The sequence below is a fragment of the Panthera leo genome, chromosome C1, assembly GCF_018350215.1.
Source record: "Panthera leo isolate Ple1 chromosome C1, P.leo_Ple1_pat1.1, whole genome shotgun sequence".
In the NCBI taxonomy this organism is placed as follows: Eukaryota; Metazoa; Chordata; class Mammalia; order Carnivora; family Felidae; genus Panthera; species Panthera leo.
Genome location: NC_056686.1, coordinates 132,090,437 through 132,111,606, shown reverse-complemented (window position 1 = coordinate 132,111,606; position 21,170 = coordinate 132,090,437). Strand labels below are relative to the sequence as shown.

General features: G+C 36.3%; 1 protein-coding gene across 1 annotated transcript in view; it reads left to right on the top strand.

Moving 5' to 3' along the window:
- The window catches only part of LRP1B (LDL receptor related protein 1B), a 1,882,572-nt gene that overhangs the window by 425,656 nt on the left and 1,435,746 nt on the right, over positions 1–21,170 (top strand). The window lies entirely within an intron of this gene.

The following is a 21,170-nucleotide window of genomic DNA, read 5'->3' as shown; positions in this document are numbered from 1 at the left end:
TGAAAAACATAAGAAAAAGTGATTCCAGCTGAGGCCATCTTAACACATCTTCTAATGGCCAGACTCCCTTTGGCTCACCTTGTTAAGCATCTGCCTGAAACCCACAAAGAAACCAGTTTGAGGCTCAGCTGCTATAATAAACAGAACAAACACATGGAGACACCAGCTAGCAGATGGGGTCTTGCTTATTGAGAGAGACTGATCTAGTGTCTGGCCACCTGTTGGCAGACACAGTACTCCTGGCATCCCCTTCCCAGAAAATTCAGACAGAAGGGAGGCAGGAAGAGAAGTGATTATTTATTTATTTATTCAGAGAAATGATTCTTTAAAGGACTAGAAGTAAAGAAAACACTTCTTAAGCCAAGTGTTGCCTATGAGAGCAGATAGTCAATCAAGGATGTTGCTTTGCAACAGCCTATGGGAACATAGGTCTTTCCAGACTAAAGGGAAATAAAAATGGTATGTATGCAATATTTCAAGTGTGAATTTAAAATCGCGACCACAAATGGCCTTTTAATAGTGACGCTAGCGAGACACCAAAGTATTGAATTTGCTTCCCACTGCTTTGCGTTGCTACTGTCAAATTAACTTCTGAGTAGCAAGTGGATACAAAAGACAAATTTCAGGAATAAGTGTGTAAGTCTTTCTGATTTACTCCCATGGTGATTATATCTGTAGTTTTTCTTAACTTTAGGGCAATAGAAACAATTAGCTTAACTTGGATTTTATCATTCTTCTTCAGAGCCTTGGATTTTGGCTTGCTGGGAAAAAGAAAGAAAAAGGAAAGGGAAAAGGAAAAAAACAACATAATCATTCCCTAGGCATTTTTCTTTTATTATAACTTTGTGGAGGCTCCCAACTCCAGGCAGGCTTAAATTTGGAGGGTACGATCATGCCCAGGGGACTGACGTGCCTCAGAAGAAAGCAGGAGGTACAGGCAGTTGCCCCAGCTACTGCCTCATGTTCTAGCCCTTTTGAAGAGTGAGTGAGAATCTTCAGCTTGAACACAATACTAGGTAGAGAGGCACAGGGCCGCTGCGGTGACCTTATCGTACAAGCTCCTACCTCCTTTATCTCTACACTCTTCTTTGCAAGTTCCTCTTCCTAAGATTTTCCCCCAGCTATGCCACCCTCAGAAGCTGTGTTACATCTCTTGGAAAATACTGCTATTCTCTAGAATATGGGCTTTTTCTTTCACCCTATTATATAGTGCTAAAAGTACTGTTTTATAGGAGAAAAATCATAGAGTAGAAGTTTCAAAATAGCAAAAGACAAGAAAAAGAAAAAGCCCAATGCTCCTCCCCTTCAAGCCTCTCTTACTATGACAACTGGGTAGTTTTTGCACAAGGTGAGGAGTCTCTGTGGACAGCCCACATCATAGTGTCTTGTCAAATTCAATTCAGAACTTTTTTTCTTTTATAACCTTTCTCTAGGAGTTAGAATACATTTTAAAAGTTGCTTAAAGGTACATGAAGTAATGGCTTTGAGATGAGAATCACATATTAGACCTGGAAAGAAGAGTAGAAATTATCCTGTTTTTACTTTGGGGACATAGAAACTGACACCAGATTTTAATTAAGTGGTTTGACCAAGACCACACATCTTGTGGGTGGAATTAATAGGACTGAAATCCCAAGTCTATGTCAATATCTTTAAATTATGTTGTCTCAGTCAATATAGCTCCTCAGATGTACTGGAAAGGTAGAAACATGGTAGGCAGGTTAGGTAGTTAGTCATACTGCAAACCTGTATCCAATTACTACTGCACGATGCAAGGAACTATAGAAATTTGGCATGAGAGGTATTCCAGTTAGAACAGATTTTGGCTCTCCCTCTAACTGTGTGACTTTGGGCCAATTATATAACCTCTCTGTTCCTCAGTGTCCTCATCAATAAAATGGAAAGAATAAAACCTACTTCATAGGAGCAATCTAAGTATTGATGCATCTGTGCAGGTGTGGTTCATACAGTAATTACCTTTTGACAGCTATTACCTTTCTCAAAGCTAAGCCATTTTTTTTTTTCATGATTGCTTTTCTCTGCTTCCTTTTGAAAACGACACCTTCGATCATTTAATTCTCCTTGTATATTACTAGTTTTGTAGGGGTAACTTTTTTCCTCTGTCAGTTGTAAGGCTTTTCAAATTAGTGTAAACTGCTTTTTTATAAGCATACTGCTTATTCCCCAATTTTAGATCCCAAATACAGATACGGAATCAGATCGTGTACAGTACATTACATGACAGTTCTGTCAAATAATTCTGCATTCTTCAAAATATTTTCATGTATTCTTACTGTCCGTCTTCAGCTTATGGGGTAGAGAATTGCATCCACTTCAACTTTGAACCAATTCTGTGAACAAACCTCATAAGTTATCCCATCACATGCTTTGTTTAACTGTTTTTATTATCCACTAATTCTCCTACTACTGTAGGGGAAAATTTGTTGAATTTGGTTGGGTTTATTTTTTTTTTCATAAGCCATACTACTTTATTTCTTTTGATTCCAGTATTCTCTTGGTAGTTACAGATTTTCTTTTATAACACGTATTCATTAATCTACCAAGGTTTGATGTTATTCAGGAGCGATTTCCACACTTGTTCTTCTAATGATGTTTGAAATAGATTGCAACGTTTGACCTCACATATTACCCCAATTCACTATAACTTCACAAAGAATGAATAACATTTCCAAATTAACCAACTGACATGTTCCCTAAAATGAATACTATAGGAAGCCTCATATATCAGAACCTTAATGAAAAACATAGCATTTATGATATATTCTTGTTACAAAAGTAACATTATTGAAGTATAATTTGGAAAATCAAGATAAGGAAAACTTTTAAAATAAATCCCCTCTTACCCATAGATAACTACAAATACTTAGAGTTCATATATTTTCAATTGTACATATGTATATTCATATTTTTTAAAGTGATACTGGGATCATATATCTTATAGCATTTTTTTACCTAACAATACATCATGAAAATATGTCAATGCCATTTAAATATTTTTTATGACATGATTTTTAATGACTATTTAATGTTTTATTGTACAGAAGTCATACTTACTTTAGACACTTTACCTTTTTAAATTTTTCTTTTTTATAAATCATGCTTTGTATAATAAATGATAAATTGTAGCCTACGTACAGAAGAGTAATAACTTTTATTGAGCACCTATTATGAGCTAGGAATTTTACTTACATGTTCTTAGTTCACACAGATTCTTCAATTTGCAAAGTAAGAATTACTACCTTGCTATAGATGAGGAAACTTTACAGATTAAAAATAACGACATTGTGGTTTACAAATTAATCAATGCCAAATACTTAGAAAGTAGTTAAAATTCAAAATCAGGTAGGCAGATGACAAAGCTTACATTCCTTGTTTCCTCAAATTTGCCCTTAGACTAAATCTCTAGAAGTAAAATAATTTCTAAAAAAAAAAAAAAAAGGGGGGGGGGAACCCATTCTAAGTAATTTGCTGTATCACAAAGAGACTATTCATATTCTTGTCTACATTCCAAACTTACTCTTTTATTTTTTTCAATCTTATTTACCCCCCCAAAAAATCATTTACCAAGTTGCAAAATCCCCATTAGTGCTAATAAAATTCAAAACTCTTCTTGGGGCGCCTGGGTGGCTCAGCTGGTTAAGTGACCGACCAACTCAGGTCATGATCTCACAGTTTGGGTGATAGGGCTCTGCACTTGACAGTGTGACACCTGCTTAGTGTTCTCTCTCCCTGTGTCTGTCCCTCCACCGGATTGCCACATGCACGCACTCTGTCTCAAAGTAAACATTCAAAAAAATTCAAAATTCTTCTTCATTACTTGTTGCAAGTTTAATTAATCACTACACTTTAATAACTTTAATGAACATTTTCTCTTGATTAATGAAACTCCTGAAACGTTTACCATTCTGACCTCTGATAACCTTTTAGTCAGCATTTCACACTGGATAGATTACTTCTTGGATAATCATTCCTTCAATGACATGGCAATTCAGAAGATTTCTCCTAAAATTTGAAGAAACTAAGTTTTTTCTTAAAAGACTGATTTGTAGTTAAAAAAATAAACGAAACCTTAAATTCAACCCCATGGAAAAATGCTTTAAGATCGACTGTCAGTAATTTGCAGGGTATTTTTGTTTTCGTTTGATCTTTTAACCAGCAGTGTTAACAGTGCCAACTCTGACTTATATGTACTAACATAACTAAAAGGGTAACTCAAAGTTCAAGAATTTCCAATTACTTAAATTCAGTTTAGGGATGAATTTTATGATACAGGTGTCAAGTTTTCTTCATAACTGTTCTTAAACTATATTTAATTTTCTGTAACTTATTACCAGGAGACCTAAAATGTTACAGGGAGGGCATGGGGAAGAGTTTATAGAGCTGGGATTATCTTCCTATCTTGTCTAGAAATATAATTGGTTTAAAATTAGTAGTGTTTATCTCTTAATTCAACTTTTTAATTTAAAAGAAAGGCTCTTCTTAGGGTGCCTGGGTGGCTCAGTCGGTTAAGCAACCAACTCTTGGTTTCAGCTGAGGTCATGATCTCATGGTTTCGTGGGTTCAAGCCCTCGGGTTCTGAGCTGGCAGCACAGAGGCTGCTTGGGATATTCATTCTCCCTCTCCCTGCCTCCCCCTGCTTCCCCCTCTCTCCCCCACTCCTGCTGTTCTTTCTCAAAATAAATAAATAAACTTATAAAAGAAGGGCTCTTCTGAATGTGAAACGTACAAATGCATGATTTTCAAAAGCATATTTTTTAACAAATTCAGAATATTTTGATGAATACAAGACAGTCAATCTAAATTAAACTGAAATCCATTCCTTTTTATCATTTTTACTCTCCTCCTATCCTGTCATTGTATAAGTTAAATGAAAACAAAGAAAATTCCATTCTGCTTGTCATTGTATAAGGCAAATGAAAAAAAGAAAATTCCCAGAAAGAGTTTATAATTTTATACTTTTATGTGTTATATGTATAAACTTGAGTTTTCAGTGTTACAATTCCTTGAATCACTTCAAATTTGTTGGTCCTTTGCCTGAAATTTGAATACTTTTCTAAGAGTTGTACTTCCATTAAGGAACCCATTAGTGATACTTTTGCATAATTTCTTGCTCAACTGTATACATTATTAAAATACAACTTTATTAAAGAATCTTCTATGTTAATTCTTCATATTACCAAATGTCATTAACAGGGTCATATTTATAAGTCAATATTAAGACCTTACTCAAAATAGACATCTACCTTAAATCTCTCGTTAGTTCTTAGGTTTTATCCATTGTTCCTTATCTAAATATTCCTTTACCTCCAATTCAAAGGAATCCAATCTCTTATTTAACCTAGGTTGAGAGATACTTGCTCTACCTTATCCCAGACATTGTTACTTTGGCACTATATCAAATGTCAAAAGCCCCTCACCCTCTTTGTTTCAGCTTTCAACTCTTTGAGAAAGGGGTAGAGTTTAATTCTAATGCTCATTTTCACTTAACCCATGGCATTCATTGACATCTCCCCATTTCCTGATTCTTTTCTTGTCCCTGACTTTCTTTGATACTTAGGGAAAACAGTTTCTCCTAACTAAAAAATGGTTAGAAGGAAAGATCAACTACACTGGTGACATTTAATAGCCTGAATGCCATGACTGTTTCCAAACCAGAAATTTTCTTTCTACTTCATTACCTCTCATCCTTGCTTTCCAGTCTTAATTTGGTTTATTTTTTGTATTCCTTACTATCTGCCCTATATGTTTAAGAATTAAATATTTCCCAGTATCTTCATTTCCTCCACATTAATATATTTGAGGATTGTGGTTTGTTTTGTTTTTGTTTTATTTATTTATTTTTTATTTTTTTGTCTTTTTAGAAAAACAATACTATATATTTGGTCTTTCCACAGCCACTAGAGCAAAAGTATCAGCCTTGGATTTTCAGGCTTAGAGGGTGACTTTAACCAAATTCACTAGACATGGAGTGTCTATCAGTTTTAGACATTATCTGTATTATAACTATTTGTTGTCTGGCACAGAGCAGGCACTAGATAAATGTTAAAGGATGATGTGTGGTGAAAAATTTCTCTTCAGTATTCAGACTTTTGGTCTTCTAAGTTTTACATGCCTTTCATATGTGAAGATTCAATTCCTGATTTTGGTTTGCCTACTTTTACCTTGAATTCCATAGTACTAGAAATTATAACAAATCAAAGCTTCCTTTTTTTTTTTTGTTTTTTTAAGTTATTTATTTTGAGAGTATGTGTCCAGGTGTGGAGGGGCAGAGAGAGAGAGAGAGAGAGAGAGAGAATGAATGAATCCCAAGCAGGTTCCATGCTGTCAGTGCAGAGCCAGATGCATGGCTGGACCCCAGGAACCATTGACATGATGACCTGAGCTGAAATTGAAAGTTAGATGCTTAACTGACTGAGCCACCCAGGCACCCCTGCAAATCAAAGCTTCTAAAAAGTAATTTATGTAGAAAACTTTACCTTTCCAAATAAAGGTAAAAGGTGATTTTATCAAAATTTTAAGGCAGAGGAACAGACCTATGTAGTTTTCTGTTAGTATATGTGTTTGTTTGTTTTGTTTTTTTTTTTTTTTTCCCCTGTCTGGAATGGAAAACATGAGGACTGGCCATAACTGGAGGCTTTACAAAGATAAACTTACTTACTGTGTCACTTGGCCTGATGGCTTTTGACACTTGGTGAATTTTAAGTGGATGGTGTAAGAATGTGTTGTTGTTGTTGTTGTTGTTGTTGTTGTTGTTTTGTTGTTGTGGTTTGGTTTGCTTCTCATGCTCATTCATATTTTAGTCAATTAGGAAATTTTCCAGATGGCCTGAAGGTGATAATTTGAAGAGAGACATTAGGTCATGAAATATAATTCTAAGAGAAAAAGATAGTTTCTCTACAGAAGAATTCAAGAGTCCTATCATTTTTTGTGAATACATTTTTCTTTTCTTTCTTTTTTAATATATGAAATTTATTGTCAAATTGGTTTCCATACAACACCCAGTGCTCATCCCAAAAGATGCCCTCTTCAATACCCATCACCTACCCTCCCCTCCCTCCCACCCCCCCCCCCAAGTGAATACATTTTTCAGCAGGGAATTTAAATAATACTTTTAAGAAACAGCTTTTTACCAGTTATAATGAACATGCATTGCTCTAAAGAGAAAGTGGTAAAGATCAGGAATAAAATAAACACATACACAATCAGCTAAGTATAAATTGCTTGTACTAATGTGATGTAAATAGGCAGGCACCAAAGATGTCTAATTATTGTACAGCCTACATGAGACATCTAGGTATTCTCCAGAAACTTTGAGTTTTACTTAGAAATTAAAGGGAGAGCTTTTTCTCTTTTTTTTTTTTTAAATGCAAGTAAAACCACAGGAGTAGATTCCTCAGGGCGCCAGCACACTAGGACCTGTGGCTGGTCTGCTGGAACAGAAAGATGGCAAGTCTGGTTTGGTTGTTGTGTTGATGGTCTGAATGGAAGATGTGGTTGACTCAGCAGACAGCCATATAGAGGGAAAGGGTATTTTGCACAATGTCAGCGATTTTTCACAATTTGTTTGCAGCCACGAAAATTTGGTAATCTCAGATCAGTTCAGTATTTTCATCATAGTTTTGCCAGGTAATTTATTTTGAACACATGTATGGTTTTGCTTACTTTTCCTGAGGAACAGAGTTCACTGACTTTGAAGGGGAAAAATAGTATTTTAAAGAATTATCTCTAAATTGTGTTATCTAAAATGGGAAAATATAGTTTTATATTAAGTGGTATACATTGATCCAGATTAAAAACAGTAACTTTATAGATGGAAATGAGAATATGCAACATATTGAAGTACAGGAAATCTAATATCTTAAAGGATTCTAGCTTATTTTGATCTTGTTCTGGGGACTTTTTATAGTCTGCCTGATTGTTAGGAACCCAATAGCAATAACTCAATCATTATTAGCGAATGAATACTAAGTAATAACTATTTATCTAAATATAGGAGTACTTGGAAACTTATTTAAGAATAAAATATAAGATCAATAATGACATGATAGATTATTTTGTCATGTTTAAAAATTATGTAAATTTTGGATTAAAAGCACAAGATAATTATTTTTGGTAAATAAACATGATAAATAAAACATTAACAAGAAACATACCCTTGAAGATTAATCTACAATCAGTTTCAGCATCCTCTTGGGTTTTGAAGTATAATAGGTAAATGTTGGGTATAGACAGATGCCATGTGCATGATTGAATAGAGTTGGAATGGAAACAAAGAGGCAGCTAAGCTTAAAAAAAAAAGTTCTTTCAAATAACACAATCAAAGAATGCATATTAATGTGCCTCATAGGTTAATTTCATTCTTTCTTACAGCAATGACAGGGTAGAAGTTAACAATGTAACAAATGTGTCTTTATGATCAAAATAACTTAGGAGTCTGATCAAATATTCAAGTAGATTTTTTTTTTTTTGTAAGAATGACTTTAACTAAAAAAATAGTGTAAGCTTGTATATAGATGGGTACAGTTCTATCAGAAGGAAAATTCTGGGAGTGAAAGCCAGTCTATACCCTGAATGCCTGAACAACTAATGTAGCCTCACTGGAGAGAATGTGTCAAAAGAGTATCCACTTGATTTTCTTTCAATGACTTAATGTGATAATTAAACTGTAAGTTCACAGATATGAATTACCAAGCAAGAGAAATGTACTGAAAACAGTCTTCCAACTCACCATTGATTTATTACTATGCGTATGGGAGAAGGGAGGAATAGAAGTATTTACAACCCTGAATCAACAAATTTATAGTTCATGATAAAAACTGGCTCATTTGGTAAGTATTTTTTCAAGCCAACTGCAAATGAATCAACAACTTGAAGCCAAACATTGTGACAATGATCGACAGCAGTGGAAATGAAGCTTGAGAGCTAGGTGATGAGGTCACGTATATTCTAAGTCACAGGACACTAGCCATTTGTATGTGATTATGGTTAGTAATGATGGGAAAATAGGGAAAAATGTAATTAGCCATCTTTCCATACTGGGAAAAAAAAGAGTCTTTGGATGAAATACTTAATAAACGGAGCAGTGAAAAGTATAGGGTGACAGATTTGAGACAGTTTGTGTCCACTGAATAACAAGCAGTCTTGCCATTCAGTAAGAAACAACTTAAAATTGCCAACAACAGTAGTTCTGGAAATCTTCTACCGTACATTACCCCCCTCTATTCACATCCTCTCTCTGCAGTGAAATAGTTTACAACACAGTTTTTAAATAGTATTGCTGTCACCTGTTTCATGCATGTATGTAAACCAAAGTTCTAAAAAAAATGTACTACAGAGAAGAGTAGGGAACTTAACACTGCCCCGATTTTTGGTAATAGCTCTCTTTCCTCTAGCACAATTCTCTAAAATTACTTGTTCAGCATTGGAGGGAAAAAAGATTTCAGGGTTTTGTTTGTTTTTTTATAGAGGTGATATGAAACACTTTATTTTCATACTCCAATATATTGAAGAGATAAATGTAAATTTTATGTGAGATATTAAAGAACTTGCCTTTCATTAATTCAGTTATTTTTGGCTTAGTTCTTATTTTTCTTCCTTCTGAAATCACTGGGTCTGTTATACCATGGTGTAGACATATGTTGCTAAGTGCTTGAAAACATTGGCAGGGTCCTTACTTAGCCTTTTATGAATGAGCAAAGCCCACAGAAGCGAAGTGACTGGTCTGAGACCTTAGGATTAGCCAACTGCTGAGTTGGAACCCTATTACATGTTCCTGGCTCACATAGTTTATTACTTTCCAATTCCTTCTCTTAACACAGAATCACTGGTAAGGCTAGATGAATTTTCAAACACTACACTAAAATTAAAGAGTGCCAAGAAACAGAGCAAAGAGAAATGTAGGATTAAGTTTAGGTTAATAAACTGTTGCCCTTAAATCTACCTTAAAAACTACTCAACTCCTCCAATTATACCTGTATACCCTTGTACCACTAGATTTAATGTTAGAAATAATAGTAATGTCTGCCTGAGGTAATATGCTGCAAGGCTGACTGATGTTGACTCAAAAACTAAAGAAAATCTTGGGGAAAGGATAGTTTATATTATTTTAATTAAACTTATTTTTGAACTTCGATTAAAGTTGCCTTAATTTCTTTAGTTCCCTAGGCAAAATACCCAATACTTTTTTTCTATCATATTGAAAATTCTAAATATATTTAGTCTTTAAGTCATTGACCAAATTCACCTTTTGGGTGTTTTTTTATCTTTTTTCTGTGTACCCCTCCCTCAACTTCTTTCTAATAAGATAGACAAATTGTTGAATTTCCTTTTTCTAGAAGTAATTGACACAATGTAAAATATTTGATCATTTCTTATCATGGGTCACTCTCCTATTCCTCTACTCTGCTGGAAGGTAGCTTGTACCCAGACTAATGTTTTGAATATCAAAAGAAGTGTTCTTTCTCTTATCTCGGACCCCACACACTATACTACAACAGATACAACACAGTTGTGGCATTTTGGACATTTCTTTTTCCACAACTCGGTGCTTTGGATCCCAAGTCTCAGCCCACACCATGAGGTTGAAAAATGTTTTAATAAATGTCATTGAGTACCTGAGGGCACAGATAAAATTGTCACAAATGTTAGAAGTGCTACAGGTGTGCAAGATCATCCCTATATGGAATCTGAGACTGAGGCCACAAAGATTTTATTCTCCCTTGGGCCACCTGGGTGGCTCAGTCAGTTAAGTGTCTGACTTCAGCTCAGGTCATGATCTCTCAGTTCATGAGTTCGAGCCCCATGTCGGGCTCTGTGCTGTCAGCTCAGAGCCTGGAGCCTGTTTCGGATTCTGTGTCTCCCTCTCTCTCTGCCCCACCCCTGCTTGCACTCTGTCTCTGTTTCTCAAAAATAAAAACTTAAAAAAAAAAAAAAAAAAGATTTTATTCTCCCTTTGAATGTATAGTTAGTGCCACACACTAGTCTGAACACATTAGGTAAAAGTGTATCTGAGATGGATGGGTTAAGCTATCCCCAAGGAAGTCAAGTAAGGAGGAAGAACAGCCAGAGAGCTAGGACATGAAAAGAGTGCCAATAGGCCTGAGGTCGAGGGAGGAAAAGGAGAATCGGCCCTCAGCAGTTTGTAAGGTTGTGGCCAGCGGTTCCTAGTTTCTCCTTTTATCTGAAAAGCTCCAGTAACACTCCGTCCTCTGACCATTCACCTCCACCCCCAAGATGCATGGCTGGGCTTATGATTTACAAGCTCTGATAACTTCTTAGACTGTATCTCTTTATACTTCATCCTTGGCCGCAGCATCCATTTCCTATGTGTAGCCCTGACGGGATGATAATATCAGCATATATTTGTTTACCTTCTTTCTATTTTACCCCCCATCTTCTTTACTCTCAGGTACACTCAAATGGTTTTCCAAAGAGGCTAAAAACTGTCCCCTATGTCTCCCAAAAGGAGCCAGATCAGTCATACCTTTGTTTTAACATTAGCCATGATTGTATCCTTTCTTTAAAGCCTTTACTTATTTTGAAATTAGCCATGATTATATCCTTTCCTCAAAGCCTTTACTTATTTTGAAATCACTCATTTTCAATATTAACAATAGACTATATTCTTATAATTAATAGTATACAGATATGCCAAAAGCAAATTGAAGTTAGTGTATCTGTCCCATGACCTGGGGCAAATGTGTTGATCAGCATCTCCTTTAGAGAGAGCAGCTGTCCTCAGTCCTAACCCAAGGTGACATTTAGCATTTGTGGACTCCTTTATCGACAGTCTCGGAAGAGTGGCCTTAGATTGAATCAGCTTTCCACTGCTGTTTCCATTTAAGATCCACGGTGTTATATTGGCAAACAAAGGTAGCATGAGCTGATGCTGCCACTAAGTGTGGCAACTGGTATTTGAAAACCACAGGGGTTCTGCCACTGGATCAGTCAATTCACCACTGATCAGCTTGCAATGCTCTAGAGGAAAATCTATACTTTCCACCATAAACAGCAGTATTTGACATAACAGCAATCATTCAGGTACACTAGTCTTACCTATCACATAACATTTGACTTTTCAGCAACTTAAAAAAAGATTGCCTTAGTCTAGAATAATATTAATATTTAGTTAATAAAGAGTTACAAATTAGTTGAGAGAAAATTGCTTTCTGGGCCGTTAAGATAGAAAAGGTCCTTTGAGGTGGTACTGGTCAGAGATTAATTTTTGACATTTATAGCCTACCTCTGAGCTTTAAGAAAATAAAAATGGAATCAAATCGGGTCAAGCAAGTACAAATGAGAAGATATTGCTGAGAACTGCATGAGCACCTAAAACACCTAAACCCAAATTAAACAGCAACTCTGAATTGCAACCCCACCTGTGAATCATGCGGGGGGGGGGGGGGGGGGGGGGGGGGGGGGGGAAAAATACAGAGGGTTTATTTAGAAAGTCTTGGCAGTAGGAAAGTAGGGAGGAAAAGCTTCAAGATTGCTAATTTATTTTGCTAAGGGGCTCATCAAGACTAGTAGACACAGGAAAGATTTCAGACTGTCTCATAAAGTGGCTTACAATCAATTGCAGACCTAGACATATTAGTCTAGAATCAAAACATTATTGCTTTTAGTCACTGAACATAACTGAGCACAGCATGCTATATAGAAAGATTGCAGGCGGCCAAAACCACTTGGCTTTGGCAGATTTTTTAGCTTTTGCAAATGACAAAAACATATGCAGAGCAGTAGCCTTCCTTTCAAGCAAGTTCCTGTTAGCTGATCACCTTAAATTGCAACTTAAAACTTTGTTGCTGATAGTTTATTTTCCTCTTCATCCTTCCTGAAACACTCCTTTATTACTTTAAATGATGGATTTCTCACCAAGCATCATATTCTATACTGGAGTTCTAGCACTAAAACAAGAGGCCTTTCCCTGGAGGGTGGGGTGTGGTGGGGGGGGAACATACATATTGTCACTTTTTCAAAAGAAATTTTCATTAAAACCTTAGCATCCGTGACTCTCAAAAGTGAAATAAAATGTAAAGCTTGCTAAGGCATAAAAATACCTGTTCTCCAAATAACAGGACTTAAGCACGACAATTTTGCTGCTGAGGCTGTTGAACGTTTTAAGGAGTACTTCTAATCCCCTTTATAGCTCTGTGCTGAATGCAGAAACACTGTTCTCTGGTGAGAGGGTGATCTTAGAAGTGTTAAAAGTGTTGGCTTTTGCAAGGTTATGGAGAACCTTCTGACCTTCTTTTATTATTCTGTGTTCTACCCCAGAGATGTATGCTTTATCAGCATTGGTTGATGGATCAAGTGTAATTCAAACCCAGATTGCCATCACCGGAAGTGATCTCCTGAGTTCTACTTGAATTCAGTTTCTTGACTTTGACCATCAAACAAATAGTTCCTGGCTAGCTCTGCAGCCCCATACACAAAGTAAACTTTCCACCTTGTTGGTAAACTCTTTTAGCAGCCCCTGTCTTTGAAGCAAAAACTAGTTCTTGATTGTAGTACTATCGGGGGTAGGTTGTTTGCTTGTAAAGGAAGAAAGCATGGAAATTGCTAACTTTGTTCATTGTGAGTGAGGCAAACACGAGTATCTCTGAAATAATCTACTTGTCCACTTTGGTCACTACTATGAAAAGTGATTCCAGAAACAAACTCGGGTCATGCTAATCCAATATTCTCTATTGCACTGAAGCTATTAGTGAAGAATTGTTTTTTAAAAAGTATAAAACAAAAATCATAAAATGCTTTGGTTATCTTGGAATTACTCAAGTTTGTTGAGACTTTTAGCTGCCTCTCTAAGTCAAGATGTTTGTTGTTGTTATTGTTTGTATCTTTATTTCTCTTTGTTTTACTACCATACAAAACCAAACCAAAACAAAACAAAAAACCTGTGTCTTTCACAAATATAATACATTAGTTAGAGAGGCAATACTGCCAAAATGTTTATGCAGAAATAGTAGTGAGATTTTGAATGTAATTGAATTCTTCATATAAGTACATTCTAGGTCATAAGTTCCTTTTTTTTTGTTTGTTTTATTATTGTTAAATATAATTTATTGTTAAGTTGGTTTCCATACAACACCCAGTGTTTATCCCAACAGGTGCCCTCCTCAATGCCCATCACCCACTTTCCCCTCTCCCCCTCACCCCCCATCAACCCTCAGTTTGTTCTCAGTTTTTAAGAGTCTCTTATGTTTTGCCTCCCTCCCTCTCTCACTTTTTTTTCCTCCTTCTCCTCCCCCATGGTCTCTGTTAAGTTTCTCAGGATCCACATATGAGTGAAAACATCTGGTATCTGTCTTTCTCTGCCTGACTTATTTCACTTAGCATAATACCCTCCAGTTCCATCCACGTTGCTGAGAATGGCCGGATTTCATTCTTTCTCATTGCCAAGTAGTATTCCATTGTATGTATAAACCGCATCTTCTTTATCCATTCACCAGTTGATGGACATTTAGGCTCTTTCCATAATTTGGCTATTGTTGAAAGTGCTGCTGTAAACATTGGGGTACAAGTGCCCCTGTGCATCAGCACTCCTGTATCCCATGGGTAAATTCCTAACAGTGCTATTGCTGGGTCATAGGGTAGTTCTACTTAATTTTTTGAGGAACCTCCATGCTGTTTTCCAGAGCGGCTGTACCAGTTTGCATTCCCACCAACCATGCAAGAGGGTTCCCGTTTCTCCACATCCTCTCCAGCATCTATAGTCTCCTGATTTGCTCATTTTAGCCACTCTGACTGGCATAAGGTGGTATCTCAGTGTGTTTTTGATTTGTATTTCCCTGATGAGGAGTGATGTTGAGCATCTTTTCATGTGCCTGTTGGCCATCTGGATGTCTTCTTTAGAAAAGTGTCTATTCGTGTCTTCTGTCCTTTTTTCACTGGATTATTTGTTTTTCAGGTGTGGAGTTTGGTGAATTCTTTATAGAGTTTAGGCACTAGCCCTTTATCCTATATGTCATTTGCAAATATATTTTCCCATTCCATCAGTTGCCTTTTGGTTTGTTGATTGTTTCCTTTGCAGTGCAGGAGCTTTTTATCTTCATGAGGTCCCAATAGTTCACTTTTGCTTTTAATTCTCTTGCCTTTGGAGATGTGTCCAGTAAGAAATTGCTGCAGTTGAGTCAAAGAGGTTTTTTCCTGCTTTCTCCTCTAGGGTTTTGATGCTTTCCTTTCTCACATTAGGGTCCTTCATCCATTTTGAGTTTATTTTTGTATATGGTGTAAGAAGTGGTCTAGTTTCATTCTTCATGGATTGGAAGAATAAATATTGTTAAAATGTCAATAGTACCCACAGCAATCTACACATTCAATGCTCCCCAATCAAAATTGCACCAGAATTCTCTAAGCTCAAGCAAACAACCCTAAATTTGTACAGAACCACAAAAGACCCCAAATAGCCAAAATAATATTGAAGAAGAAAACCAAAGCAGGAAGCATCACAATCCCAGACTTTAGCCTCTACTACAAAGCTGTAATCATCAAGACAGTATGGTATTGGCACAAAAACAGACACATAGACCAATGGAATAGAATAGAGATCCAGAATTGGACCCACAAATGCATGGCTGACTAATCTTTGACAAAGCAGGAGAGAGTATCCAATGGAAAAAAGGCAGTCTCTTTAACAAGTGGTGCTGGGAGAATTGGACCGTATCTTTGCTTTGTAGTCAATTCTCTCATCTGAACCCGTCACACTACTCTGTGTATTTCTAGCTTTATTTTGATTTAGGAAAGCAAGCTTGCATTTCATCCTCTGCTAATATTCTAGATGGTTTGTGCTCTGTCCTAGTTCACCTGTCTGAAAGTACTTCTCACTTTGCTCAAACTCTGATCCCTGCTCACAGGGCAGCTTCCTGCCAGCTCGTCAGTGGTTTCTCAGTTTCTGCCTACACAAAGTCATCTGAAGCCAGAAGCTAAAACACGAACATTTCTTTGGAAAGAAAAGTATAAATAAATAGGTATATTAAGATCAAAAAACAACAATAGGAAAATAAGCCATTTTACCTTTAAAAAAAAAAAAAAAGTTTATTCTGAGGCGAAAGCAGGGGGAGCAGAGAGAGAATCCCAAGCAGGCTCTGTGTTGTCGACATGGGGCTCAAACCCATGAACTGTAAGATCATGATGTGAGTGAACCACCTAACCGAGTGAACCACCCAGGCTCCCCAACCCATTTTACCTTTTAGTGTGAACTTTTAAAACCTAAATAAATACAATAGAATTAAACTGCCTAGGGAGATAAGCTACTTCTAGATTGATTTTTTTTTTTTTTTTTTAAAATGCTATTGAAGCAAAGGAAGCAGCACCACTTTTTTTTTTTTAATTTTTTTTTTTTTTAACGCTTTTTATTTATTTTTGAGACAGAGACCGAGCATCAACGGGGGAGGAGCAGAGAGAGAGGGAGACACAGAATTGGAAGCAGGCTCCAGGCTCTGAGCCATCAGCCCAGAGCCCGACGTGGGGCTCGGGCTCACGGACCGCGAGATCGTGACCTGAGCTGAAGTCGGCCACTTAACCGACTGAGCCACCCAGGCGCCCCAGCAGCACCACTTCTTAAGAGAGCACATTGTGTTCTGAGTAGTAGTGGTCATAGCAATAACATTCCTCAACTTATCTCCTCCAACAAGTGCCTATTAAGAATAATTTTTCATTTTATTTCATTTAGTGCTTCCAAATATAATGGGTGAAACTTAGATGCAAAAACACAAAAGTTCACATTCCTAGTGTATTCACATTGAGTGCTGAGCTACTTTTATTCTATACTTTATCTTGCTTTCTCCTAACTTTATTCACATCTTTGGTGATTCCATAAGTTCACAGTGGTGCTTGCATACCAAAGGAGGAGGAAAAGAAACTGGAGTAACCTTGGAATGACAGTGGCCATAGACAGCCTCCAACACTCCACTGATAAATCTTACTGCTCCGTGTTAAAGACAGCAAATCAGGAAATCCTCATGACTGAATAATGTCTGGACCCAAAATCTCTATAGCTAATGATGCCAAGATGGGAAAAGACATGGCATATGGCTGAGAAGGATAAACTAATTGATAACTTGATTGATCTTCAAACATAAAATAGGACAAAAATATTTATCATTTATAAATATATCACTAAAAATATTTTCACTTACTATTTATATTTATAAGAATATAAATACATTTATTTTAAATCTATTCCTTTTTATTCTGTTTTTATATTGTGAAATCTCACTCTATTCAATTTAAAATTAAATGTTATTTGGGTGGCTTTATTCCAGCAATTTGGCAATTTACTAAGGTAATAAAAGAATTCATATTAACTAATAAGTGCTCACAAAAGGCTTTCTACATTAGAGCTGAGTTTTATTGAATTTGAACCTGGTCTGGCATTAACATTGCTGTTTAACCGATATAGCATTTATTATGCTATATTATACTCATTGTCTGAACATTAGCCCTACCATTTCCTCAGATGGACTTTGGAGAAGTATTTAAAGAAGTGTTCACTTACATAAAATGTATGTTTATTTCACTAATACTTTTTTCATTGAATTAAAACTATATTTTAAAACATACACAAACTTAAGAATGACTTGGCTATTTCACAAACTGGTCTTTAGACCTCAAGAAAATTTGCAGTCAATTAAAAGCTGGATTAGAATCAGCCTCTTCTTAGAACTCATCACTTCTGTCATCACTTTGACTCCTAGAAAGACTTTAAAAAAATTGATAGTAAAAACATTTAAAAGAGTGTTAATAGTAAGATTTATTGTTACCCCAAATGAAATTCAGATAATACCTGTCTACATGTTCTATAATACCTTGAGGACATGTAATAACAATAGTTAACACCACTTATTATGGACAATCAGCTGTTATGTGATTTACATAAATTATCTAACTTAGTCTTTATTATATCGTAATGATGTAGGTCCCAATATTCCCATTTACAAGTGAGAACAATTGTATATAAAAGAAGGCTAATGGTAGCTTGCTCAAGATAACATAGCCATATTTTTTTTTGTGTGTGCTGAAGATAACATGATTTGTCCTTAGTACAATCATACATTATGTAAATAACAACTCCGTTTTGGCATTGTTAAATAACATTTAATTAAATGGAAAAAGATGTTATTTAGGGTAGTAACCACCTATAGGACTCCCAGGAAACTTAAATTTTCTGTTTATAAATTTTCTGAGTTCCAGTTGGCATCATATTGAAAATTAATGTTCCCAGAGACAGTTACTTTTCACATTAATTATAATAAATTAAAAATAAACGCCATCCATATGCATTTGGTTTTTAAGTGAATTTGGCAGTCCTATCTTTTTGTGTGGGTGTGGTAAGCAATTTTATATAGCCTATGATTTCAAAGGAACTAATTAGAGCTCAGTTTTTCCCCACAGTTCTAAAAGCGTGAGTGTGTGTATATGTTAGCTGCATTTAAAATGTAAATGCTATTGAGACAGGTAAAGTTGGCTTAACTTTATATCAAACTATATCTGATAATGGATCGAGTATGTTTTAAATGGAGGAAAGGTAAACTGAATAATATGTCCCTGGGTATCTGAATGGGAAGATCTGAGGGAGAATTAGAAAACTGTGAGTGGGACTTCAGTTCCTGAGAGAAAGGGACCTGGGAATATCACTAAGAATTTTTGCGGATTTTATATTCTTATCTAAGTTTGCAATCTATGATAAGGGGAATTTTGTTTAAAGCTTCTGAGGTATTGCAGGGAATTTGATGAAGAACAGATCTCTCAAGGCCAGGGATGAGAGCTTGAGGCAGCTCCTTTCTCTGTCTGGTCTTGCTCTCTTACTCTCATTCTTGCTGTCTCTCTTTGTCTCTACCTGCTCTCTCCTCTGTTTCTCTCTGCTGTTCTGCTTCATCCATGTTACTCTGCAGGTTGGCTTTCTCTACTTCTGCACATTTGGTAACCAAAGTAACCCAGCCAGCAGAATTCATCAGTGGCTTAGTCAAGCTACTTAATCTCTCCTGGTTTTAATTCCAATATTCCTTGGAAAGAATGCAATTGGTTAGCTAGGGTCAGATGTATAGTACTTTTCAAATTAGCTATGTGTGGCTGGGTTGGCAGAGGTATTGGGTGGTGCCACAGTGCCATCCCCCCCCCCCCCCCCCCGCCGCCAAGGAGGTTGGGCTGCCGAAGTATCTCAGTATAATTTGCCATTGGTATTGATGTCCAGATCAAATCACAAGAATACATAAGAGATGGTAAGATTTGGATAATTGACAGGTGATTGTCCTAAAGACCAGGGATGAAAAGTTAGGAATAATTCCTAGGTCATCCTGGCAAAGACAGTCAAGTAGATTTAGTAGGTATAAATACGGCATAAACTATATACTTCCCTGGTTACTCCTGGGACTTAATATAACATAAAATTTAATGACAAAATATAGATAACATGTTTTCCCTACCTTTGCTGATAGTTTGAGAGTTTATTGAACATTAGATCAAGTCAGTCTTACCTTTGTGAAGCTCTCAAATTAATGAATTTCCAATTGTTCTGTTTGTAGCCATATTCAAAGATTACTTGTAGATTAATTCTGTATCCTCTGTAATCTGTATGTGTGGATCTCAGCTTGAGCTAGAAACTTTTTTACTTTAAATAATTACCAGTAAGCTTTATTCTAGAAAACATAAGTATTTATGATACAGGTCTTGTCACAATGTTCATGACTCTTGCTCTGGTTGTCTCAGAGCTGAGTTATTTTAACCCTTATAGCTAGAACAACAGATGATGCAATTGAGTGGAAAAAATGGGTCCTGAAATATTTCACATTTCCATACTTAGAAACCACCTGGAATTCTATACTTTATTGTGATTATCACAGGATAGCTGCTTTTTGCTTTTTAATCATTGAAGGTATTTTGTAAAGAGAAATAAAGGTGTTTAGAGTTTTCTGAGAGAATTGTCTCTTATAGATTCTTTTTTTTTTTTAAGTTTATTTATTTTGAAAGCGAGAGCATGTGCACACGAGTGTGGGGGAAGGACAGGGAGAAAGAATCCTGAGCAGGTTCCATGCTGTCAGCACGGGGCCCGATGCAGAGCTGGATCCCAGGAACCATGAGATCATGACCTGAGCCAAAAACCAAGAGCCTGACGCTCAACCCACTGAGTCACCCAGGTGCCCCCTCTTTGAGAATCTTGTCAATGATCATCATCCATCTACCTGGTTATATTTAACAGATAGTGTAGAGGGAAACTTTTAAAAAATGATTTATTTTCAGATGAGTAAAGAATAGAAAAATATCCAATAGGCTAAAGAGGATCATTATAGTAGTGTAAGAAGAATAGTATTCAATTCGAATTTTAGAAAATTGCCAAAGCAATGCCAGTATTATTGAAAACACTCAAGTTGCAGAAATTTGCCTGCTAGCCTTTTGATGCCTCCTTCTCTTATCCTTTTGGGCCTCTTACCTCAACCCACTGCACACCATGATGGCAACATGACTGTCCACTTTCTTCTTTCAGGTCTTGTCCCATAAATCCAGCCTCGGAAAAGGATACTCTGATGTATTCAATCATAGCTTACCTATAATTTGTAATACTTTTCCCATCCCAGTACATGTCAATCAAAGGCTTTGAAATCCAAAGGCTTTGGAATCAAAGCCTGAAACCAAAAAGGAACTCCAGTCTTATGTTTACCTATCAAATAGATACTTTGAGAAGTTATTAGTCCTTTCTCAGTAGCTCTACAGAATGTATACCTGCCAACTTGTACCAGAACTATAGATGAGAACAGAGAACGTTCTCATTTCCCAAAGAACGTACTCCAAAAGGAGTCGCTTTTTGAACACTTTTCAAAAGTTATACATTGATAGGATGATGTATTAGCTTGTTAATGCAGCCCTAAAAAATACCACACACTGAGTCGCTTAAATAATAGGACTTTATTTTCTCACAGTTCAGGAGGACACAAGTCTAGGTCAAGGCATCAACAGGTTTGGTTTCTTTGGGCTGACTTGCCAATGGCCATTCCCCACTGTGTCCTCACATGGTCTTTTCTCTTTGTATGTGCACGCCTCGTGTCTGTGTGTCCAAATGTCCTCTTCTTATCAGTTCACCAGTCAAGTTGGATTAAGGCCCACTTTGAAGATTTCATTTTAATATAATCACTTCTTTAAAGTTCCTATCCCCA